General features: G+C 42.3%; 1 protein-coding gene and 2 non-coding genes across 3 annotated transcripts in view; 2 read left to right on the top strand and 1 right to left on the bottom strand.

The window, feature by feature from the left end:
* The first annotated feature begins 4,623 nt into the window (after nt 1-4,623).
* Nucleotides 4,624-4,696, top strand: TRNAK-UUU (transfer RNA lysine (anticodon UUU)). The gene has a single exon. It is a non-coding gene; the product is annotated as a tRNA-Lys (tRNA).
* A 254-nt stretch (nt 4,697-4,950) lies between these two features.
* On the bottom strand, nt 4,951-5,023 carry TRNAK-UUU (transfer RNA lysine (anticodon UUU)). The gene has a single exon. It is a non-coding gene; the product is annotated as a tRNA-Lys (tRNA).
* A 4,816-nt stretch (nt 5,024-9,839) lies between these two features.
* MDM4 (MDM4 regulator of p53) overlaps nt 9,840-18,034 on the top strand; it is a 31,791-nt gene continuing 23,596 nt past the window's right edge. Inside the window, exon 1 of the mRNA XM_056844126.1 lies at nt 9,840-9,877. The gene's annotated coding sequence lies outside the window, so the exon portion shown is untranslated. The remainder of the gene's footprint in view (nt 9,878-18,034) is intronic.

Raw genomic sequence — 18,034 nt, forward strand, 5'->3', positions numbered from 1 at the left:
ACAATTTCCTAACGGTTATGATAACCCCTTTTTATTCTATCCAGTCATGCCATGTTTCAGAATAGGTATGACAAAGAAAAAAGCAAGGCCATTAGGCTTTTCTTCTAGCCTTTCTTCTGGTGTGCCTGTGTTATATCCGAATCAAGGCATATTCTCGATACTTTATCAGCAAAAAAACTTAATTAAATGTGATACTTTTGCTATCTCTTCCTGAGATACAGGCTCAGACTTTGGCGTCAGCACTTGCTGAATTACCTTGAACAATCGGGGTGGTTGTGAACTAGCTGATGGTATAGTAGCAGAGTAGTAACATTTCTTTGCTGCTGTCACCACTGTTTCATAGGTCTTCCAATGGGCTCTATAGCATAATCTATCAGATTTGGTACGGGTTCACTGCTAGCATCATTCTAGACATCTCCCGGCTCTCTTCAGGTCACCCAGTTCTGTGGTAAATGAGGCGGCCAGTTTACACCCCGGGGGTGGGCGTGGCCATAGAGGGGCAACCTTGTTGATAGCTTCAAGGAACATCACATTCCAGACCCCCACTGACGCCTCAGCTGAGCATGTGTTTGGGATCCTAAATTCCCCCAGAGCATTCTAGAATCCAGTAGGATTCATGAGCCTTTGTGGGAGGGCCATTTTGACCAGGCCCCCTTTCATGTGAGATGCTGGAGCTACATTCACCTTGGCTTTAAGTAGGCAGTGGTCAGACCATGCTTCAGATGGAATCTCTAATCCCGACAAAGGATCCTCAGCATGGATATAAAATCCCCTAGAAAGATCATTCTAGAAGTCTCCAGTACCACATCCGACAGTACCTCTGCCAACTCATAAAGGGTGCCCACAGGGGAACCAGGTGGCCGGTAGACAAGAAGAATGCCTAATCTGTCTTCTGTCCCTAGCGTAAGAAACATACCGTCCATTCCAGTGATAGGTTTCACTGGAAGTCTGCGGGAGCTGAAGGTCTCATGGAGGATAATAGCTGCACCGCCCCCTCGGCCAGTTGTATGGGGTATATCTAGCTATTTATCTGTGTGTCTCCTGAATGATGAACAATCTGTTTGGCAACCCTATTCCCAGGCAAGTTGTTGCATGCCTTTTGACTGAGCCAGGAAGAAACCCGTCCAGAGATTGCTTGCTTTCATTTAGAGCCATTCCAGACAGTTAAGCAAAAAACAAACCTGTTTCATCTCTGGTATTGTTGCTATCCCCACCCCTGCACCAGTGGCATGACATAGCAGCCCCATGTAAGAAACGTTCCTTGCTTCTGCTCCCTTTAATACATAGGATGTGTCTGGAAACTTTAGCACCGGCTGTGTACAACACAAAGTGAACACAAAGCTAGCTGGAAAAGTGAATTTCCTGAAATAACAAAGCAGCGTGGAGAAGCAGGGAGTGGTCTTGCTGTTCTTCCAAAGTTAAAAATAAAACAAAACTCATGTTGGGTAGGAACACAGTTAACAGAGGATATACATGTTAAACAAATAAAACTTCTCAAAATAGCTGCGGAAAAAATAAAAAACTACAGCACGTCCGGTGCACTGTCAGCGCACTCTTACCAGAACAGAAGTACCAACTGAGAAGACGTCGTATAGATTCGAGTAATGGTTGTCCATTTTCTGTATTAAAGTCCTTATACAGTCTGCACGGTCTCCAAGGCACAATAGATAGTTCTAGAAATACACTAGGTTGAGAGTGTATGACCGGCGCAAGGCTACCCAGCAAGACTCCATGGTAGAGTGGGGATCATCTGAACTTGGGTCTCCCAGATCCTAGTTTGAAATTACTATACCACACTGGCTTTTATGTGGTAGTTCATGTTGAGCAGTAGGAAGCCGCTGGACCTGGGTGAGTCGTCATAGAACTTGAGTGGTAGCAAGTCATCTGGTGGTTGCTGCTGGGTCTGGCCTTGAGTCCTTCTTCAAAGGCCAAAGCAGTCCTGGAAAGGGCCTTTGATTGACAGAAACCAAGGCTTCAACTGGCAATACTTTTGTGGTTGCCTAGCAATGGCCACAGAGGGCATTTGTTTCGTAATGCCACAGTCACCGCTTCTGTTGTTTGTGGGGACTTAATGCCTTAATGTCTTGTCCATTCATGGCCCCAGTGTCCAGATTTAAGTATCCACAGATTGGCAATGTTGAGAATTAGATATATTGATGATAATAGTGATGGCGCCATTACACACAAACACAGTGAAGGAGGCCCGGAAGGACATTTTACTGGTTTAGCCAGAATTATGTCCTCTTGGTCAACTGTCAGAAGAAGTGGATACAAAAAGAATGGGGGAGAACTAGACCCAGGTTGCTCCCCCTCCCCCACTTGTATTTGACTGAGACTTGCAGATTATTTCCTCACTGCCTCCTAAAAAGAGCAAAGAAGGGGTTTCACAGAAAGGCTTCTCCCCCCTTCTGCACCCTGCACTGCTATTTCAGCAACTTCCCCCCCTTAATTTAAAAACAAATCATTTGTAACTGGCTTTGTGTTTGTTTTGTAACATCCACTGGTTTAATAGGGGCTGAGGCAGCATTCATCATTTTAAATGTTAGGATGTATGAAAATGTATTTAATCTGATATGATTTAGTAACTGCCATGCAATCCTGTTTAGAGTTCTACCAGTCTAAACCTACTTAAGCACTGACCTGGATGTCCCAGGCTAGCCTGATCTTGTCAGATCTCATACGCTAAGCAGAGTTGACCCTGGCAAGTATTTGGAAGGGAGGCCTGCAAGGAATACCAGGGTCATAACACAGAGCCAGGCAATGGCAAAACACCTCCCCATGTCTCTTGCCTTGAAAACCCCACCAGGGGTTGCCATAAATCACATGTTGCACTGACAAACATCTGGAGGGACAGAATACACATTTTTAAAAATTCATGTGAAATAAGCACGATCCCCTCTCCAGGTAACATCAATAGTGCACAGGCATATACCACATCATAGGCATGCACAGGAGCAGCAAGAATCTCTCTTCCCCCCCCCCCCCCAAAGCTGGAAAGTTACATTCATTCCCTGCAAGGGGATAAATTCTGGCTCAAACAGTCAAACAGCCCTAACTTCCGCCATATGGCAAGAGTCATCCTAAATCGTGCTTCTCGGGCAACAGGAGCTTTACAATTTTGTGTGGTGGTTGATAAGCAACAAGAGGAGAGTGGGAGGGTGCATTGGGAAAGCGCCGTGGGCCCTGATTGCAAAATGGTATGAAAGGAGACCAGGTTCTTACAAATTCATCCTATGTCCAAGTTTTCCAAATTTATACATTGTAATCTTGTTCATAATCATTAACAACCAAACCCTGCCCACCAACTCTCTCTTTTTCTGGAGTCTTTTGCTGCCTAGCAAGCAACCTGGATGGTAAAGTTGGACCTGAGCACGTTTACCTGAATTTACCTGAATAAAGACCTTGCATTCATGGCCCATTGGATCGCCATGAGTCCCATTACCAATGCTGATTTCTCCACACCCATCTCTCCCCTGGACATCACAGACTCTTCTGCATATCACACCTAATCCCATTAAGCCTGCTATTCACATTTACATACTGTTCCTCTACTTAAAGACCGATGGATTCACATTCTAGCTGTATCTGAAGAAGTGAGCTGTGGCTCACGAAAGCTCATACCCTACCAGAAAATATTTTTGTTCGTCTTTAAGGTGCTACTGGACTCTTGCCCTTTTTTGACTACTGCAAACAGACTAACACGGCTACCCACTCTGAATTTACCCAGTGGGTTTCCATTGTTGGCAAAGGCCCTATTATGCAGGAGCCCATTCCATTTACAAGCCTCTCCTCCCCAAGCAGTCTACCAGCATCCCTCCTGGGTCCCATTCTGCTCCCCACCATTCTGTTTTCTAACCCGTTCACATCCAAAGGGACTTCTCTTCCTCTTGCAACAAACTCTGCTCTTTCCCCCCACACCCCACGCCCGAAGAATTTGAGATGGATGGCAGGAGAGCTCTCCTGCTTCGAAAGAAAGCCACGATCTTGGAAGAATGGGTCTTGAACCGGGTTGGAAATAAGCGTTGCTCTGCATTTCTGTTCTTGAGCCCCTCTCTGCGAGAGTGGGTTTGCAGGAAGGAGCCCTTGAGACAACCCTCATTGTGCTCCGTCCCTGCTGGTTCTGCAATTCTTCACTGATAGACAAAGAGAGCCTGAGCTGCGGGAACCCTTTTGCATGTAAGACGACACACTTGTTGCAGATCCTCCCGAGTCAGACGGTTGCATATTTCAGAAAGGGCGAGACGCCACGTGGCACCCATTCCCTCGCTCTTTGGATGGAAAGTGTGCGCGTGGGGTGGGGGGAGGCTTTAGTCTAGGAGAGATTAATATGCTTTATGACGCTCGCATGAGCGCTGTCCCTCGGTGGATTCTTTTATCCGTTTACAAGGTTTGTAAAAAAACAACTACTCCAAAGTGGTTTTTTTTTTTTTTTACTCCCTCCTCTCCATTCGGCATGCGAGATCGGAAGAACTTTGTGCATTAAGTTAATATACGGGGGTATCTTCGTATAAAAACTGCCATATAAAAACAAATGTAGGTATAATCATCGCAAAAGGTTAATAACGTGGCAATCTAGTTGCAGATATACACTATCAGCAGAGTGGAAACCCAGCCTTCCAGAGTGCCCGGATAGCTCAGTCGGTAGAGCATCAGACTTTTAATCTGAGGGTCCAGGGTTCAAGTCCCTGTTCGGGCGTTGATTTTTAATTCAAAAAAATCACTACCCAAAAATTCTGTTCAGTTGAGGTTTTAATAAATAAAATAAAATCCAATTTTTTACAAGACTAGTGTGTGTATATATAGATAATTTATGTGAAATCAACGGTGTCTCTCCGCGGGTTAAAGCACAACAATGATTAAAAAAATTCGAACAAAGAATCGATTTGCTGGAAACGAAATAGAAATGTAAACCTACAAAATTACAAAAACTTTTTTTTAAAAAAAAGTCAACGCCCGAACAGGGACTTGAACCCTGGACCCTCAGATTAAAAGTCTGATGCTCTACCGACTGAGCTATCCGGGCTTCATGCTGCTTACTTTCGGCGTGGCGCTATACAAAAGAAAACCAGGAAGACCTCGTAAATGTATACACTATTAGCTCCATGCTCTAAACCGTCCGTCCAATGGAGCATGAACGCTCGAGCTGCTGCCCGACCCACTTTAGGAAATACAAGTTTAATTATGCATTGCTGAAAGCAGAAGTAGTTGCCCTCGTGCTTGGCAAAAGACATAATTTGTGTTGCAAAGGTTCAGAGTTCCGTGGCTGGTGACAAAGTTATTTGCAAGCGCAGGTTAGGGAAAATAAATTGTTTCGTATACACAGACTGTCTGATAGAAAATGTTGCTTCGTACTGGTCTAAGGTTTGCATACCTCACAAGAAGTGCATTTGCTCACCCCTCTCCCACCCCAGTAGGAAACATTTCCAAATCTAGATCACTACGCAGAGGCCACCAAGACTAGATTAATTCATGCCATAGTATTCCCTATTACTATGTATCGGTGTGAAAGCTGGACAGTGAAGAAAGCTGATAGGAAGAAAGTAGATTCCTTTGAAATGTGGTGTTGGAGGAGAGTGTTACGGAAATTGTGGACTGCCAAAAAAAGCAAATCAGTGGGTTATAGATCAAATCAAGCCTGAACTGACCCTAGACGCTAAAAATAACTAAACTGAGGTTATTGTATTTTGGTCACATCATGAGAAGACAAGAGTCACTGGAAAAGACAGTCATGCTAGGAAAAGTGGAGGACAGCAGGAAAAGAGGCAGACCCAACAAGAGATGGATTGACTCAATAAAGGAAGCCACGGCCTTCAGTTTGCAAGATCTGAGCAAGACTGTCAAAGATAGGACATTTTGGAGGACTTTCATTCATAGGGTCGCCATGAGTCGGAAGCGACTTGACGGCACTTAACACATGCACGGGCTGCCTGGATGGGGCATCGCTGCGACAAAGGCCAAAGCATCGGTGAGCCAGGGAATCTCGGTTCATCGGCTTTCTGCTTAGTACACCACACCTTTCCTTTCTCGCACCCACGTGGCGCTCCTATGCCAGACTCTCCTCCCACCTCTCACTCTTCCCAAAAGGCAAAGCTTTCCCATATAAAAACAAAAAAGTTACCAAGCAGACACAGCTATCACTTCCGGCTGCAATCTGAATATCTCACAAACAGGGTAAGAGCGGTGGAGGAACATGGAAAGCCACTTGAAATTCTGATCAAACAGGGCAGGCTGCCAACCTGGTGGGGGCTGAAGATTGTCCAGAATTACAACTGATCTCCAAATTGGAGGAAAGGGCAACTTTCAGAGGATAGACTATATGGCATCACAACCGTGTTCCAACTGGGAACGGTAACACCAGTGCTATTAAGCATTTTTGTCCCTTTTAATGACAATGGAAAGTTGTCCCAAAGGTCCCACACAATCACATTTCATTTCTAAAGAGGGAATTTTATAAAAACAAGGGGACTAGACAGAAGGGTTGTATCACCCTGGTGTTTAAAGATCTCCACTGTCCATCTGTTTCTGGGCATAAGTCAAATGTTCCTTCTAACCTATAAGCAGGGGCATAAATTTTGGGGGATGACGACAGCGGGGCTTATGCCCAGTGGAGGTGATGCCCCTTGGGGAGGGGCTGCGGCTCAGTGGTAGAGCCTCTGCTTGGCATGCAGAAGGTCTCAGATTCAATCCCTGGCATCTCCAGTTAAAGGGACTAGGCGATGTAAAAGACCTCTGCCTGAGATCCTGGAGAGCCACTGCTGGTCTGAGTAGACAATACTGACTTCGATGGACCAAGGGTCTGATTCAGTATAAGGCAGCTTCATGTGTGGAATGCCTGGCCCTGCAGTATTTCCCAGTGGGGGCAATGCCCTCCCCTGAGTGGTATCATGGAGCTACTCTGGTTGTCAAGTTCAGTCAGTCCTGTTTGTCTTTGTAGCAACTTAGCAAGTTCATAGAAGGCATGGAGCTGGTTTTGTTTGTTTTTTGTAAAGATAAGATGGGAAGGGGACCTTCAGTAGATAATACTGTCTTTGAAGAAACCCATTTCAGAAGCCATCAATGCCTTATTTTGGAGCATGTGAGGTCAAGCCTGTCCTTATTCCAACAAGTGGCCAAAACCTTGGGTGGGAGACTGATTTATTGATGGGACATCTGCATGCCTACCCATTGCCACAGGAGTTGGCAAAGCCAAGAGTCCACCTTGGTCTATGGGTAATTTCATCAGCAAATGCAAGTCTTCCTGAGTGTCAAGCACCCAAGTGAGCTTGATTATCTTACTTACCTTGCCTGAATGTCTCCTAGCCTACCAGCCTGCCCCAGGCATGGGTGAGGCCCCCACCCTGCCAATCCTTTTGTCCACCCCGCAGGGATGAAATCACCTTTTGTTAGCTTTCTGGAAAGCCCCTTCCCCCTCAGAAATCCATAGATTATCCTGGACTCGCCCTAAATTCCTGGACCTTACCATTATTTCTTTGATACTCTTTTGTGCTGGCTCCCATCAGTTGCTCTGCTAGCCAAAATACTACTGTCTCATCCTCTCCGCTTGTGCAGGGGGCGGGTAACTCTGTTTTTCTTTCTTTCTCTGGGACTTTGGACATTTCCTTGCCACACAGAAGCATCCCTCTACAGCAGTGGTTCCCAACCTTTTTTTGACCAGGGACCACTAGGACTTTTTTGTTCGGTGCAGGGACCCCAGGGTTAATAATAAAAATTCCGAGAATTTGAAAATAAACTTTAATCATAACTGTTAGTTAAAAATTAAACTTAGAATAATATTTGAATATATATTTTTATAATAGAGAACTTTTAATTGAAAATATTAATTTATTATGGGTTTATAACTTTGTTTTGCGGACCTTAATTTAGTTCTCGCGGACCCCTGGGGGTCCACGGACCCTCGGTTGGGAACCAGTGTTCTACAGCCTTACCTTCTTATTTTTTTCTTGGGACCTTTGGAAGTTCTGCCTAAAGCCCTTACTCTCAGCCTGTGGATCACCAAAACAGACAGTGTAATCTACCAGCGCAGCCGACTGAGGTCAGTCAGGTAAACTCTTTCCTTCTCCGTTCATTCTTTTTCTCTTAAAAACTCTCCTCGTCTTTAAGTTCCTCTCTCCCACTCCTCCTCATGGCTGTTCCTGGCCCAGTCTTTCTCTCCTAACTCTTGTTCTTCTGAACAAGACAATTTTGCTGTTCTTATGCTCGAGTACTTTTTTCAATTCCTGTACTTGTGTGTACAGTGTCATCAAGCCGCAGCCCGCTTATGGCAACTATGTGGGTTTTCAAGGCAAGAGACTAACAGAGGTGGTTGGCTGTTGCCGTCCTCTGCACAAAGATAGACAATAAACATTTATTGGAGTGTATCGGGAGTGGGAAATCTATTAGGAGTGGCTATTAATCGCGTTGGCCTAAGGGAGCCTCCACATTTAGAGGAAGTAAACCTCTGAACATCAGCATTAGCAGGCTCTATGCTCTGTTGGCCACTGTGTGAAATAGGATTCTAGACTAGATGGGCCACAGGTATGATCCAGCAAGGCTCTTCTTATGTTCTAGGCTTGAAAAGAAAAAAACAGGGACAGAGGAAGGTTCTTTGAGATCAGCAGTGTAAAACTACTCATCTCAGGGACAGAGACTGGGGAGGACAAACTGCCGAGAAGGCTGTATGCACACTGTAATCCTTTGCTTATTTTGAATTAAACCCCGTTGAACTCAGTAGGATTTATTTCTGACATGCAAAAGCTTGTGGCTGGAGTTGCCAACTGCCTGGAGGGGGGAAAAATGTCCTGTCCTTTCAAGCAGAGGCATCATGTTATGTTATTTAAAGTAAATAATGTAATGAAAAGTTTCAGCTGCCAGTTTCCATTCCTTTCTTTATTAAAGGAACATGACGTTTTTCTCCAGGCTTGCCAGCAACCCTAGTTGCGTAACATCCCAAGATTCATTGCTGTGGCATCAACATAAGTGGCTGGTTGCCCCTGACGCATTTCTGCCTGTTCATGATTAAAAACAGAACTTTGTCCTCATCAGTAGAAAAGGGCATGAGTCCAGTAGCACCTTAAAAGACTAACAAAAATATTTTCTGGTAGGGTAGGAGCTTTCGTGAGCCACAGCTCACTTCTTCAGATACGAAAGCTCCTACCCTACCAGAAAATATTTTTGTTAGTCTTTAAGGTGCTCCTGGACTCTGGCCCTTTTCTACTACTGCAGACAGACTAACACGGCGACCCACTGTGATTTGTCATCTTTTACTTTACTATTTTAAATTTATTTCCAGTGGAGAGCGTAACTCTTTCAAAGCACTTACAACAAAGGAGGAACCTGTAAATTATACTCCAGTGCTTAGCTGAGAGAAAGAAATGCAGCAGGCGAAGCCTTTTGTCTCCCCCTATCCATTTACAGTCTTTCAGCTTCACGGGGCATTTTGAAACGTACTGGGATAGGAATGCGAACAAAGAAACCAGTGGGGCCTATGCGTCACTCCTTGTTTTGTTTTCCCTGGGGGAGAACTTTCTTTGAACTAGCGTAAACACTCCCCCCTCCCCCCCAAAAAAAGACTGTCTAGCGAAGCTTCCCATTACTGCAGAAACCGTTTCGTTTCCTAGGAAACGCGCTTTTGGCGCGTCCAAAGCGGACACCGGATGCAGCAACCTGCGGCTTCTATTCGACACCGGAAGTCCGTGATGTGTGGGACGGTCGCGGTTCCTTGTCTCTATGGTCTGGGCGGAAGTGGCTCGGTAGCCATGTTGCTTTAGAGGCAAGTGGAGACTTGTTCTTCTCCCGCCCTTCTTAAGATGGAGGCGAGGAAGGTTTGGCGAAGGCGCTGACAGGTTTCCAGGTCTTGGTTCCCTGGAGGAGTTGCTGGGCGCCATGGAGTAACCTCAGGGTGAGCGAGAGTTTTGGTAGGAATGGCTGGGGCCTGGTTGCTGATGTCTGGAGTGGTTGTGTGGGTAGCAGCTGTCTAATATGGGGAGTAATCAGGGAAAGGCGGGAGGAGTGAGAAGTGGGTTACGAAGAATCTTAAACTGCAGGTCGCTGTTTTAGATCAAGGGAAACGGAGAAAATAAATTCGAAGCAAAAAACGCAATGTCCTTTTTTCTTAATTAGGCCCCAAATATGACAAAATAGGGAGTGTACGCTTTTGGTTTACCCAGAACTCTTAATCAGGTGCACAGGCAAAAAGGAAAAGTCGGGCAGGAGAAGAGTGTGCTTCAGGGCTTAGTGGAAAAGCCCAAAATCTGCGGCAGCTTAAAATAGAGGTCAGGAGAGGTCGTAGATTTTGAGGCTGCAAGATGCACTAGGAGTGTCTTGGATGGAGAAGCAAAAAACGGAGTGTCTTCTTTGAAACAATAAAAAGCTAGGCCGTTGGGATGGTGTGGAAAAGGAAGAAAGGGAGAGGAAAACTGGCCTTTGAGGGAGCGTGCTGTGACAACTGCTAATGGAGCAAAAAGTGGTGTGGAGCTAGAGAGATATTAGAAAGTTTCACTGTGGTACATAGTACAGATGCTAGCCTGGTTATAAGCATCTGCTTGATGCTTTACCTGTTGTCTTGTTGAGGGTATCTCTGCTCTAAGCAGGTTGAAATGAATTTTCTAGCAAGTAGGAGGCAATGCCTATATTGTGTTGGAGAGGGCAGTGCTGATATAAATTGCATGGGCTCATGTTGATGGCTGAAGTGGACTCCTGTAGTTAAGTTCCTATTTTTCTCTGTAAGGGTGAAAAAAAGCCCTTAAAAATAGCTTTAAAGGAAATTGTCCTTGAAATCACAGCATATTTAGAAGTTTCAGTTTAAAGTAACTTGCATTAACACACTTGTTTGCCTTTCATGTTACATAAGTAAAAATCATGATCTTCAGCAGGTTCAAATTAAGGACACTGAAATTTTTCTTGCTAACCCCCTTCTTTCAAGCAGTTTCTTCCTTGTGATTTTTGCAGGGGCTATATAGATATATTTGTGTATGCTTGCTGTCACTGGAGGCTGTGGATGTAGTCTGAAGTAGCTTTGTTTGAGGCTGTATTGGGTTTGACACTCGGTGTTACTCTTAAAGCAGGAGTTGGCTTTGACAGCGTGGGAGAATGGCTACAGAATGTGTTGAGGAGATTTAGAGGGAAAGTTAAAGTGAGGCGAGTGCGCAAGTCCTGACGTCATTCCCTCCGCTTCAAGGTTTATGTAATATGTTGAAGTGAAAGCTGCTAAATTGCAACCTATATTTGCCATTTTGTTGCTCTGTCTAACAATTTTAAGTACACCTTAAAACGAAGAAATATTCAAAAACACTAATACAAAATTAACAATATAATACGTTACTTTTTAGACATGTTATCAGATGAGTCGAGCCGCATAGCGTGCGGTACATTTCCTTGAAAATTCTTGCATCGAAACTGAGTAGCGTGTGGTATACTCCCTTGACACTTTCTGCATTTTAAATGAATGGTTGGTGCCAAGCTGCAGTTGAATGTTTTACCTTTGCACTAACTTGAAACTTGTGTTGGCATGAGCAGTTTCGGGCTTAGTATGGATCATGTAAGCTTGTTGACAGACTACGTGAACAGAGATGCCAGCAGCAAGTGTGGTAGCCCGGTGCTAGAAAAATGTGAAACCTCAACAGATACCGGTAACTGATCGGTGGTTGTGAGAATTGGGTGATGATACTTGAAGCTTTGCCTCATAACAGTCTTATTACGGAGAACCCTGTGGGAGTGTATTATGCAGCTTGCTTCCTACACTCATAGCAGTTCCATGCTGGAAGAAATATAAAAGGCTGCTTTTTGTGTGTAGGCATGCTGCATAAGAAGCAACTGTGGCTGACAATTGTAGCGGTTGTGACCACATTAGGTTCAGGCAGCATCTACGTTTTTAACTGCAGTGTTAGAAATGAAACTGATTCAGATATTAGATGTCTTTAGTGGATTTGTCATGCAGCCTGAATTGAAGAGAGTAATACTTATGTGTGAATCTTTTTTATAAATAAGAATAATGTACTTAGTATAAGTTATGAATGTAATAAAACATTTAACCCAGTGTGGGGTGCTGTAAGTACCTATATAGAGTGATTCATTGTTAGAAGTGTAGGCTAGCAGGTAATTCATCTGTGTTTATCTCTCTCTAAGGAATGTACTGAATTTGCCACTTATTTAAATAGTTGGCTATAAAAAGAACCCACAATATATGGGATTTTGGAGAACTCATGACAGATTTAACTAGCAACCTGGTTGCTTACTGCAAAGTATGTCCCCCTGAAGTTGATGGCACTTCTGAATAATGCTCTTTCATAATGAATATGGAAATATACATAGGGTTGCAGTCCAAGATTATCAAAAGTGTGTCTTGATCTTGTTTCCTCAAGTTAAGGAAATGCTGTCTTAAAGCATGGAGTTTGACAATTCTAGTGACTAACAGTACAATCCTAAGCAGAGTTGCACCTTTCCAGATCCATTGATTTTAATAGACTTAGAAGGTTGTAAATATGTTTAAATATGTTTAGGATGGCACTGTTTGTCTTAGTATGTTCTAAATGTTTGGTGCTCTTGTAGGAAGGTTAAATTATTGGGAGCAAAGCAATTTGGAAGGTTGTATACTTTGCTTCATCCTGACCTGGATAGCCCAGGCTAGCATGCTCTCATCAGATCTCAGAAGCTAAGCAGGGTTGACCCTGACAAGTATTTGAATGGGAGACCTCCAAGGAATACCAGGGCCATAATGCAGAGACAGGCAATGGCAAACCACCTCTGAATGTCTCTTGACTTGAAAACCCCATCAGGGGTCCCCATGAGTCAGCTGTGACTTGATGGCAAAATAAAATAAATACTTTGCTTCAATTCAGCCTTTGTTCTTTTGTTTACATGTTAATGAAAAAGCAGGTTAGCAGCAAAATTCCTAAGCCCCATAATGATTGGATTGAAATTCTATGGATATTTTATCCATAGAATATATGTAGTTAGATGGTGTTAATCAGTGCCTGCCAAGACATTCAAAGCCGAGATAGAGATAAACAAGAAGTCCGATCTCCTGATGTCTGCTGTCCTTTTAATATATATGCAAAGGGCTCTGCGAAGATCAAGGGAGTGCCATTCCTGTTCCCTGATCTGGGCCAGACTTGTCCATAATTACGTTTTTATTTGCCGCCTTTTGCCATCATTAAGTAACCAGCTGAAGCAAAACTGAAACTAAATCTGTGGTTACTTTTTGTTTCACTTTCCTTCAACACACAGAGCAGTGCCTCATTCCTTCTCATGCGCTGGGGAAGGTAGAAATGTCTGCATAAGATTTGTAGATTTTTCTAGAGCTTCTACTTATTTTGAACTAGTTACTTTGAAGTAATTCTGAACCAGATTTTGCTCAACCTGAAATGGAACTCATAAGCAGTACTGAGAGTGTTAGTTACCTTGGCCAAAGAAAGTTAACTCTGCCTATATAGGGTCACTAGGGGGCGGTAGTGACTTGACGGCACTTAACACATGCACGCATATAAGATTGACAAAGGCACAGCTCTTTGGGTGTCCAAAGATAGAGTGTTGAGTTGTAGTTTTCAAAGCTTTCAGTTTTTCCTTAAATGTAAACAGGCAACATAAGGAAGCATATGCTATTGTCTCTACATTTTAATGAGCATTCCAGTAAAATACTTGTCCGTATAAAAATGCCCCTTATCTGTTCATGGACCCATTTTATGGGTCGGTTGATCCACATGGAGGCTAGGTTCAGAATTAGATACAGGATTAATTGAAGTTTGAATCACTAACTGTATAATAACATTCAGAATTGCAGCGATGAAGTCTGATGTCTCTAGCATTTGTTGTAAGACTGTAACCCCTTCGCCAGCAACATACTAAGCCTCTACAGACCTAAAGCGGTTTCTCTCTTTTTAACAATGCTTCAGAGATAAGGAACACTGCAGAGTCCAGACCCTATGTTCTCTTTCCAGTGCAACTGACTCCCTCCCTCCCTTTGCTTGCCTTAATTGTACTTGAGCATTGTCTGCAGTGAGTCTCTCTTGTTAGTCCAAGCTGTATGTAGATTAAAGGGTAGAGAGCTAACAGACTGATAATAAGGGCAGTTCATCACTTTCTTTCCTCCGACAATAATGGTCATTGATACCCAAAACCATATTCTGGAAAAGTGGCAGCAGACAAAATTTCGTTTGGCTGTGAACTCATGAGCCAGGCGGCCCCTTCTACTCTTAGCGGAGGAGTAAAAGGCCTCCTGAATGAACAGCAGAAATACTTCTACCAACAAGGATCACGTTGGGCAGTTTTGCCAAAGAAACCATGTTTACTGTCAAGAGACAAGCCATTGTAGAAGAATTTTCCAGCTAGTTCCAGCTAAGTTCTCTATTCTCTGCAAGTGTTAGCCACCAACCCCCATGCTCTGGTGGTTACTTATCAAGGTCATTTACTTAGGCCTGTTAATTAGCTCACACCGTTCAGCTGTGAATCTGGTATGGGTGTGAGAGCTCACTTTCACCCTGGAAAGTTCCATGGATACGGCCCAGTGATTGGTTGAGGAGGTCAGGAGGTTATGGCCATCGCTTTTCTATCAGTATAGTTAGAGTTTTACCTCCCACCTTGCAGCAAAGAAGATATTTGTATTATGCTTTGGAACACTTTGCTTTAACTGCGCTGTGTTAGAACTCAGGTAAGTTAGCTAGTCAATGTGTGGATTTTTTGTGCATTTTGCTGCCACTGACCTATATGCCTTCTTTTTAATATATTTTCTTGAATGTCTTCAATAAAGCCTCCCTTTGTTTTATGGTGAGTATTACTCAGGGAGTCACTGAGATCAAACCCAGGTAAAGTTTGGTTACATTACTACACCGAGGCAGGGTCAGCCTTGGCATTTACCTTGGAGTGTTTCCAGGAAGGATAACTTGTAACCAGACAGACCTGCCACATACATGGTCAAAATCTTCTCTATTTCTCCTTTGTTTAGGATTCTTCAGATGTGCTCATAATAAATTTATAATAATGAGACTTAGAACATCAGCATTCCTATAATTACATAGTCTCATTCTCATTCTGGAAACATGGTTTCTAATATCTATAACTGAAGCTTTGTGATTTCCACGTTACTTTTTAATCAATATGTTTTGTAAATGTTCATTGTTAGATGAGAATGTGTCCTTCATTTTACTGCCCATAAGAATTCAAGCTGAAGAATTCCTGGGTGTAAATAGAAATCTCAACCTGGATTTTCCAAAAACTAGTTAGTTGATTTACAGATAAGAAGTAAACCCTTGGCAAACCTAGTTTATCTCCAGCTTTCCCATTTCACACTTAAGTAAGTTACTCAGAGAGAGAGTGATGGCCCTAAGTCTTTGGGGTGGGGATATGAGTTTGAGTGGGGATATGGATCTGGGTCAGAGTAGGCAGTAAAGGTCTGACTTTTCTGTGAAGCTGGTTTTAGAGTTGGAGTGCTGTGCATGTGTTACTATGTGAGGCAGTACAATAACAAGAATTTTGGGGGAGTGTTTTTGCAGATCTTGTTGGAGAAGCTTATGCGTGTGTAAATCAGCAGTCCTCACGTGCAGAGCAAGTCCATTTGAATAGGAATGGAGCAAGTATAATTGCTTCATATGAAAATAATCTGGTTAAAACAACTCCTAGGTCTTTTGCATATTCCTTTACTAATGTTTTGGTAGTAAAGGGTTATTAGATTCACAGTACTTAATTAATGGAGGTCTTCTGTGTCTGTGACAAGGCTTCTGGTCTCTTCAGAGAAGCTGACACTTTTTCTTCGCTTTCATATACCATAACAGGCTTGGTCAAACGGAACCCAGTTTCTATAAACCTGTTTGTTTGGTTCAGGGTGGCTTTGATTTAAATCACTAGTCAGTAAGACTAGATTTAATTCATGATTTTCTATACTGTTACAGCCTGCTGCCATTATAGGTTTTCTCCTCCAGGGAGAGAATAATATAAACCTCAGGCTATACGCAAAAAGATCCCTAGAATTGTGGAGAATTCTGCTCAAAATGTTTCACCTTCATTTTTACTGTTTGCCCCTCCCTCCTCACACTTAGCTCCTTGTACAGATCTATTCCACCCCAAACAATCTTCTATTCATTGAACTTCTTGAAACTTAGCACAAAAAGGGTAAGGGGTTGATTCTGTGTACATAGATTTGCAAAGGAACAATGGGATTTAGGTCTTTTTCTCAACCCTGAATGTATATTTTATAACATTTTAGTGTGAAGAAACATGTTATCTCTGCAGACACAAATTCGGTTTTGAGAACTACAAAACCAAGCATCAGTGATAATATCTTCTAGATAGAAAAAATTGCTCAAAATAAACTTACAGAAACCTCTGGAATTGATTAATAAAATTCATTGACCAAAAAATTTAAACATTGCATGAATATGCTGCCTCATGTTACATAATTAAACTAATCCTTATTTCATGATGAATAACTTTTAGAAATATTTAGATAGATTTTTCCTCAAAGCGTTTAATTAAAAATCGGATTTAAAGTTTTTTTTTAAATCATTGATGTTTACCCACCCTGGTTGCGTTACAAAGAACATTTTTGTATACTGCCTGTTAAGTCTCTGAAGATTCTGCTTTTCCTGGTCTTTGAGGATACACAGATGCATGTCATGCCTTATTGTTCAGATTCCCAGTCTAAAGTTTATACCACAATACCTTTGGTAGATTTTTATAAGATGCCACAAGACCTCTTTTTTCTGGTGACATGGTTGTATTTTTGGTGTCTACTGATTTTAAGCAATGGTGCTCAATTTTAAAGATATTCCTTAGTAGAAAAATCGTTCATTTTTCCCCCTCAAGATTTTAAAAGTTTTTTCCAGCAGAAAAATTGGGACTTTGGGGGGAGCACTAAAAAAATCTATTAAATATTTTCTAATTTGAAATGAGTGAAAAGTTTTTAATACCAGGTTTTTTTCGCTAAAATGTATAGCAAGAAAATATGATGACTTTTTTGTTGGAAATTTTGGGGAACACTGGGGGAAAACCCCTATGTTAATTACTTTTCTCCCTTTTGGAATGAGTAAAATGCTATTTAAGGCAAGATTTTGCTCAAAATGTGTAGTATGAAAAAATATTTATAGGTCTATAGCATTAGATAATATCCATGTATACTGTAGATCAGAGATTCCCAAACTGTGCTCCCCGAAACATCTTCTAGTTCTCCATGAAGAGATTGGAAATACTACTGTCATTTGGTTTAGAATATAGGTGCTAGGTGAAAATTAGTGCTCCATGATGAATTTCTCTCCTGAAAAGTGCTCCATGACTCAAAATATTTGGGAAACACTGCTGTAGATAATAACTATGTATACTGTAGACATATACAACTTATTTTCAAGAATGATTTTGCAATATTTTCAGTGATACAAATTTGATAACCATGTATGCTGGTAGGTCTTGCCTATTGCAGCAGTTTTGAGAGTGTTTCTGTCCAGTAATACACTTTCTTTTGTTTACTACAGAATTTTCTACAGTCAACCTTTTTAGTTAAATTAGTATAAAGTTTAGGTTTGATAGGAAAGTAAGAATTGCCTACATTTCAATTTTTCTCATTCTATTTTTTTTTGGGGGGGGGGGAAGCTTTCTCCCCATGGCTTCAGTATTTCCAGAAATCTTAAATCTCTATTCCATGGAAAGCTGGAGAATGTGTGGAAGCTTACCTTTGGTAAGCTTTGATAATCAGGAATGTTTCCCAGTTTGCGGGACCCCTCCTTTTTTATTGAAGTCAATAGTACAGATCAGAAAGCCTTGTAAATCTAATTTTTTTTTTATGGTGACGCCTTTAAAGCTAAATTATTAGCTGAAATAACTGCTCTTACGGAATAAAGGAGAAATAATATGGTATGATGTGTACAAAAGGCATAGAGAATTGATACCCTGTTAGCTTGCAACTGTTTTAAGATGTGGGACCATTCTGTGTTGTGCTGTTCTCTGAAGGAAGCGGTAATCTGACACACAATAGACATTGAAACAGTCCTGATCAGTTCAAAGATTTTGCCATTTTAACCCTTCTTCTATTGCTGGGATTTGGCGTGAGAGTAATGCATCCCTTATTGGTCTG

The sequence above is a fragment of the Euleptes europaea genome, chromosome 2 (genome assembly GCF_029931775.1).
Source record: "Euleptes europaea isolate rEulEur1 chromosome 2, rEulEur1.hap1, whole genome shotgun sequence".
NCBI lineage: Eukaryota > Metazoa > Chordata > Lepidosauria > Squamata > Sphaerodactylidae > Euleptes > Euleptes europaea.